Raw genomic sequence first — 8,323 nt, 5'->3', positions numbered from 1 at the left:
AAATCTGTACCAGCACACACTTGAAACAGGTACCAAAGTTTAGTTCTATCAGTCATGTTTAAGGATTTAGCCAACGCTACCATTAATAGAACAGATTATTTGCTAATTTGATATATGAAAATGACATCTCATTTTGTTTTACTTTTTTTGTTGTTGTTGTTAATTTTGAGAGAGAGAGAGAGAGAAATCATGCGTGTGTGAGCCGGGTAGGGGCAGAGAGAGAGGGAAAACGAGAATACCAAGCAGGCTTGGGGTTCCATCCCCCGAACCATGAAATCATGACCTGAGCCAAATTCAAGGGTCAGACGCCCAACCGACTGAGCCACCCAGGAGCCCCTGTTTTACTTTTTATTTCCTTGTTTATTAATAAAGTTGACATTTCTGTATTCTGAGGTGTATGATGTATATCTTAAAGTCACCGTTTCATTTATCAATTGCTACTTACCTTCTAATCTAATTCATACTAATCTCTCACGGGCAATGTTCCTGTAAAAAGTTCCTGGGTTTATAAAGTACTCACTTACTCATGCAGGGAAGATACTCTATGCAGATGACAGATAACAGGTGCCCTCTGACAAATACATTCCCTGAGGAGAAGAATATTAATGCACTGTGGGCATATGCATTTCCTGAGGCTCACTGAGACTGAGGCAAAAATCCAACTGGCCATAAAAATCTGAATTTCAGAAACAATATTAACTGTGCAGGGAGAACCATTTAAACAATTTTTTTTAAATCTAGCTTAGAAGAATTGCCTGAATGGCACAAGAACAGACACTCAGATCAGTGGAACAGAATAGAGAACCCAGAAGTGGACTCACAAACATATGGCCAAATAATCTTTGACAAAGCAGGAAAGAATATCCAGTGGAATAAGACATGCAGAAGAATGTCTGGACCGCGACATGTGGTCAGCTGGACAGCGACATGCAGAAGAATGAACCTGGGCCACTTTCTTACACCAGACACAAAAATTAACTCAAAATGGATGAAAGACCTCAATGTAAGAAGGAAGCCATCAAAATCCTTGAGGAGAAAGCAGGCAAAAACCTCTTTGATCTTGCCTGCAGCAGCTTCTTACTCAACACGTCTCTGGAGGCAAGGGAAACAAAAGCAAAAATGAACTACTGGGACCTCATCAAAATAAACAGCTTCTGCACAGCAAAGGAAACTATCAGCAAAACTAAAAGGCAACTGACAGAGTGGGAGAAGATATTTGCAAATGACATATCAGATAAAGGGTTAGTGTCCAAAATCTATAAAGAACTTATCAAACTCAACACGCAAAAAACAAATAATCCAGTGAAGAAATGGGCAAAAAACATGAATAGACACTTCTCCAAAGAAGACATCCAGATGGCCAACCGACACATGAAAAAATGCTCAACTTCACTCATCATCGGGGAAATACAAATCAACACCACAATGAGATACCACCTCACACCTGTCAGAATGGCTAACATTAACAACTCAGGCAACAACAGATGTTGGCGAGGATGCAGAGAAAGAGGATCTCTTTTGCACTGTTGGTGGCAATGCAAGCTGGTGCAGCCACTCTGGAAAACAGTATGGAGGTTCCTCAAAAACCTAAAAATAGAACTACCCTACGACCCCGCCATTGCACTACTAGGCATTTATCCACGGGATACAGGTGTGCTGTTTCGAAGGGACACATGCACCCCCATGTTTATAGCAGCACTATCACCAATAGCCAAAGGATGGAAAGAGCCCAAATGTCCATCGATGGATGAATGGATAAAGAAGATGTGGTTTATATATACGGTGGAGTATTACTCAGCAATCAAAAAGAGTGAAATCTTGCCATTTGCAACTATGTGGATGGAACTGGAGGGTATGCTAAGTGAAATTAGTCAGTCAGAGAAAGACAAAAATCATATGACTTTACTCATATGAGGACTTTAAGAGACAAAACAGATGAACATTAGGGAAGGGAAACAAAAATAATATAAAAACAGGGAGGGGGACAAAACAGAAGAGACTCATAAATATGGAGAACAAACTGAGGTTGCTGTAGGGGTTGTGGGAGGGGGGATGGGCTAAATGGGTAAGGAGCATTAAGGAATCTACTCCTGAAACCATTGTTTCACTATATGCTAACTAATTTGGATGTGAATTTTTAAAAATAAAAAATAAAATTAAAAAAAAGAAGAAGAATTGCCTGAAAAAAAAGGTAAGGTCGTATCGCTCCACTAACCTCAACACTAACTCAAAAGCCTGAGTAGGCATGAAAGGAAAAAGAAGAGGCTCACGCCCATATTGCCAAAGTGAAAACATTCAAAGGGTTATGGGTAGTGTCTACCATGAGGGGCAGAGCTAGCATCTCATTGCTGTCCCATGACCTGGTCCTTCTCACATACGTTTCACTTGTTTTTTCTCCCCTTCTTCACGTAGCCATGTGCTTTGGGGGAAACCCACTCTTACCTTTAATTTTAGAGATGGCCCTGGCCTAAATCCCATTGAACAGTCCATTTTTCCAAAGTCTTTGATTCAAAGTAGTTGTGAGACCTAGAAATCTGATCAAGGTGGATCTCTGGATTCTTGCTAGGATGCTGGCTAGATGTGGTCTCTCACCCTGAAGGAGAAAACCTAAACGATCCGTCAGCCCCGTGGGGAGAGGGGCCAAACTTACAATCAGCTAATGGTGCTACAGGCCTAACACAGATGGAAAGAAACTGTGTCTTCGATGAAAATGTTGAGCCACTAGCTCAATAATCCTTGAAGTCCACTGTACCTCTGATTTCCAGGTATCTATGCCGAAAATTCTCTTTGTTAAGCAAGAAGTGAAAGGGAGAGGGAAGCAGTAACTGTTCCCACCTAACTTTCAAAGCTGTTTGTGTACGTTCTGAGCTTCTATCAGGCTAGTTACACCATTATCAAATTTGAATATTTAAATCAAAGCAGGTGACTCCCCTGCTCTTAACCCCCCAGGTGGCTTCCGTCACTCATCGTCAACGATGACAATAATGGTAATAACATAATAACGAATAGTCTAGTGCCCTCCCTAGCTCCATGTCTCTGGCCTCAGCTGCCTTAGCTCCACCTCCCTTCCTGTGCTTAGCTACTTCAGCTCAGGTCTCAGTGCTGCTCTGTTTACTGTCCCCTCTGTCTGGAATGCCCTTCCTGGGATCTTCACATTCATAACTAAATTCATTCATTTACTAGCTCAAATGTCAATCAGCAGAGTGGGGTTCCATGACCCCCTTATTGAAAGCGGTACCTACCACCTTCACACTCTAGCCCTTGTTCTGTTCTTCTATTTGTCTTCATGGCATTTATCCCTACCTGTATTGATATTCCTTGCTTTCAATCTCACTAGGATGCACGTTCCATGAGGGCAAGTACTGTATTTTCTTTACAACGGTGTCTCCAGCACCTAGAGCATTGCCTGGCACACAGCAAACAGTCAGTATATATTTGTTGAAGAAAAAATAGAGAAGACAGTAATAGTGTCCAAGAGTGATCTTCCTTAAGAAGAACTATCAAGGTAAAGTCCTTGACTATTATTTATTTTAGTAACGGGGTACATATTGCTGGTTGGGTGACTCAAGAACCATTCCCCATCCCCTTCTTCCTGGCTACTTTCCACAATCCTGCCTACAAGATTCAAATACTTTTCTTAGCCTCTATTGCCGCCATAGGCTTGCCTATATAACAGTTCTGGCTGATGAGATATAAGTGAAAGTCTGGAGTATGTTTCTGGGAATGCTTTTGGCTGCCTGGTCAAAGGGACAAGAAAGGCTCTATCTTTCCTCCCTATTTCTAAATTTTTTTTTAATGTTTATTTATTTTTGAGAGAGAGGAAGATACCGAATCCGAAGCAGGCTCCAGGCTCTGAGCTGTCAGCACAGAGCCCGACGCAGGGCTCAAACTCACAAACCGCAAGATCATGACCTGAGCCGAAGTCGGACGTTCAGCCGACTGAGCCACCCAGGCGCTCCCCTCCTTATTTCTGTTCAGAAGCCAAGTATGATCGTGGTAACCAAGCGGTGATCTTGTAGACCATATGGATGTAAGCCTAAGAGAAAAGTCATATCATACTCCTGAGCTTTTCAAACATAGCCGATAGTGGGAAAATGAGCTTAAACTGTTGACTGAGTTTTCTGTTACTTATAATGCAACAAATCATAACAGACACAGTGGTGACAAAAAAACTACCGAGCAACCACGAGATGCAAGACACTGTGGTGAGTAGTAATGTGATATAAAGACCAAGAAGCTGCTGTTCCTGTTTCCAATGAGTTTCCAACCTAAATGGAGAGAAAGATCCCAGTAATATAAGGTAGACTGGGATCACTATTAAAATCCTCATTTGACTGTGAGCTTTGTAAAGTCACTATCCAGTGCCCATTACGACGTCTGACATATCTTGGTGTGAAATAAACATGTCTTGAGTGAATGAACGTGAGATGAATTCCCTGGGTGCATCAGGGAAGGCCTTAAAGTCTTGAGTGGCAACTTAAGTAGGTAGGATGTTGACAGGGAGAAATGTTGCGTGAAAGATACAATGGCACTGAGGCAGAGAACAGGAAGCTTAAAGGCATAATGGAAGCAAGACATAACATATAAAAGAGAATGATGACTGACCATATTGTCTAGGTAAAAAAAAAAAAAAAAAAAAAAGGAGGCTACCACTTCTACTTAAGAAGAGCTAAATATGGACAACTTCATAAGATTTCTAAAAAGTTTTTCAAGAATTATTTATTGATATATCAGGCAGCCACACAGTCGTCAGGGTCTAGAACATCAGTTCTTCCACCTTATTATTTTTGAAAACCTTCTTGCTGCTATGTTAGGAAAATGGTACACAGCTGTACGTAATCTTCCATTCATAAGATTTTAAAAAATAACTCAAGCAGACATTTGTCAGAAATATGCATTAGTGAAAGATATTCATTTTACGGACAGGATGAAGACAGTGTTCTTGCTTACTCTGATGATGGTCACCTTGCAAGTGGGAGGTACATAAATTTACACATCCTCATCTGTGACCAAACACAATTTTTTTTAATGTTTGTTTGTTTGTTTATTTATTTATTTTTGAGAGAGAGTAAGAGCGCAAGTGGGGAAAGGGCAGGGAGGGAGGGAGACACAGAATCCGAAGCAGGCTCCAGGCTCTGAGCTGTCCGCGCAGAGCCCCACGCGGGGCTAGAACTCATGAGCTGTGAGACCATGGCCTGAGCCGATGTCAGACACGCAGCCGACTGAGCCACCCAGGCGCCCCTCCAAACACAAGTTTTGTTTGTTTTTTTTTTTTAAACTGATGAGTACAAAGCTCTTTGAAGTTTTTAGGGCTTATTCTGTGCAATGAAAATAAAAACACTTCCGAGAGCTCAAAGATGTGTTTTGGCCTTGCAAAATAGCTCTGAATGAAAATTGTTTCAAGAGAATAAAGCTCTGAGTTTATGAGGATGCTAATGGGGGCGGGGGTAAAGAGATGAGATCTCTTCCAGAGCTTCATCATGTTTTCTGGGGTGTGCAAGCACCTTGATTTGAGGTCGACAACATTACTTCAAACTAGTTTTGTAAGCAACTCAAGATCAAAGTAAGATTGGCTTCGAGCTGGGGCCCCCTGGGTGGTTCAGCTGGTTGATTTCAGCTCAGGTCATGATCTCAGGGTCGTGGGATTGAGCCACATGCTGGGCTTTACGCTGAATGTGGAGCCTGCCTAAGATTCTTTCTCTCTCTCCCTTTGCTCCTTTCCCTCTTGAGCTCTCTCTCTGAAAAAAATTTAAAAAACAAGTAAAAACAGAAGACTATCTTAAGGCTTTACTCAGCATCATTGGAAGTCCGACGTTCTGTCCAAAACTCCATTGCCTGGGGGACAAAGCAATCTGTCAGTCATCCCCCAGTGAAATCTTTTACTTTGTTGTATGTCCTGAAAATTTCCCTCTTGTCTTCCCTGGTAAGTCTCTGCAGGGTAGAACCTTGGAAATTTGCTATTCAATTGAATTCACCCACACCTAAACCTAAGACTATATCTCTGATCCTCCTTCCTCCACCCCACCCAATCACAGCACGGGGTAGAACGACCTGTATGGTGAGTGCACAGAATCAATGGTATGAAGTTAGGCAGGGGAGAACCCTGCCAGGGAGACTGGGGAAGAGTAAGGACCAACATAAGAGAAAAGCAAGGCAACTGTGGGGCCTTGGAACTCACGGAGGGAAGCACTCCAATAAGGAGCTGTGTCGAAAGCGACGTTCAAGTATGCGGAGTTCTGCTAACAGATAGGGAAAAGATAGGATAGAACAGGCAGAGAGGGAAAGGTTAGGTCCCAAGGCCCCTGGGTGGGGAAAAAACATATTTTGGAACAATGCTGGGAGAGTTTGACCACAGCAAACTCCCTCGGGGGTAAGTTTCCTCTTAAGAATGTGAGAGATACCACCAACTCCCCCTCAGGTTCCCCTCAGGAATTTGCCAAAAGACCATGAAATGTATGACCCACAAGGAACAGTATGGTCATAGACCACCCCTCATTCAATGGAAGCGAGCCAATCAAGAGGGAATGACTAGGCATTTAGAGTTACCTAGCCAATAAGGGTAAAACTTGAGAAGGAACAAGGGGGAATATGGAGGCTGACTAGAACTTATGAAGCAAGGACACTTGGGGCTCCTGGGTGGCTCAGTTGGTTAAATGTCTGACTTCGGCTCAGGTCATGCTCTCACGGGTTGTGAGTTCGAGCCCCCCGTCGGGCTCTGTGCTGACAGAACCTGGAGCCTGCTTTGGAATCTGTGTCTCCCTCTCTCTCTGCACCTCCCCCACTCACACTCTGTCTCTCTCTCTCTCTCTCAAAAATAAATAAAAACGCAAACATTAAAAAAAAAATTTTTTTTTTAAAAAAGGGGCGCCTGGGTGGCTCAGTCGGTTAAGCGTCCGACTTCAGCTCAGGTCATGATCTCGCGGTCTGTGAGTTTGAGCCCCGCGTCGGGCTCTGGGCTGATGGCTCAGAGCCTGGAGCCTGTTTCAGATTCTGTGTCTCCCTCTCTCTGCCCCTCCCCTGTTCATGCTCTGTCTCTCTCTGTCTCAAAAATAAATAAACATTAAAAAAAAAAAATTTAAAATAAATAAATAAAAACGTTAAAAAAAAAAAAAAAGGACACTTGCCTGTAGTCCATGGGCATTCACTTTAGAATGCTCCCTCCCTATAAAGGGAGCTTTCATACTATTCTTACTTTCTAAATTTATACTCTAATAAACTTTCTCGTGCTGCTCATTTTGTGTCCACCTCTTCACTCTTCGAAGCAGCGAGACCACAAATCCCAGTTATTGAGGTAAAACACCCTGCAACACCAAGAGTTCAGGGAAGTTGAAGGTAGAAAGGTGACCAAGGAACATGGTGACTTGACATTTCAGTCGAATGATGGAAACAGAAGTCCTGTTGGAACAGATCGAAGGGAGTCCAAGGAGAGAAAATGCAGGCAGCACATAGGGACAGATGTCTCCAGAAGTTTTGCTAAGAATGGGGAGCTAGAGGAAACAAAAGGACCGTGTTTTGAAAACTGTATTTCTATTTGGGTGGGCATGATTCAAAAGGGAGGGAGAAATAGCCAAAGCAAGGGAGAGAAAGGGACTAGAGACAAAGCACAATTATGAAAGCGAAATTGCTGAGAAGGAAGAAGTTGGTCTTTCAAAGGAGCAAATATACCTCAAAACAGCAGTAAGGAAAGCACAGGAGCAGATGCCAGAAGGATCTGGAGGTGGAAGGGGGCTGAGGAAATTGCCGCCCCAGTTCTCTCAATTCTCCACCAACATACACTCTGTGACGGCAGAAGCATCCATCTTCTGAGCCGTTGTTCTAGAAAATCCTTTTGAGTGAGTTTCTTCCCCTCCTCTTGTCAAAGATAAAGCTGGGGAAGTGAAGAATTACAAAGGGTTAATCAGTGTAAAGGCAGTATCTGTATCTGCTACCTGGCAATTATCTTCCTAGACTGGGAGACAGAAGCCTGATCCTTCCTGATGATTACATTTCAAAGGAATGGCTTTCAAGTCCTTGAGAAAGGCATTCCTGAGTTGTAGGAGGTACATGTTTGTCCATCTCCAGGTTCAGAGAGAGAATTCAGAATTGGAACCTCTTTTTAGTAAATGCTCTAAGAAACAGCAGTCAGGGGTTCATGTCAGGTGTTGGCTAGAACAAACATGAAATTCTATCGGCAGCCTTGAGCTTTCTCAGACGGGGACGTTAGAGGAGGCTAGGGTCATCCCAGGTGTGAGGTCTTGAGCTGTTAGAAACAATGCTAGTGTTGGTTTAGGTCTTTCAACGTGGGTGAGGGTGGGGAGAAAATCATTTGTGCTGAGAGTCTGTA

This window comes from Panthera pardus, unplaced genomic scaffold (assembly GCF_024362965.1).
Source record: "Panthera pardus isolate Hobbes unplaced genomic scaffold, ASM2436296v1 HiC_scaffold_7, whole genome shotgun sequence".
Classification (NCBI taxonomy): Eukaryota; Metazoa; Chordata; class Mammalia; order Carnivora; family Felidae; genus Panthera; species Panthera pardus.
Note: the sequence above shows the minus strand (reverse complement) of the source record.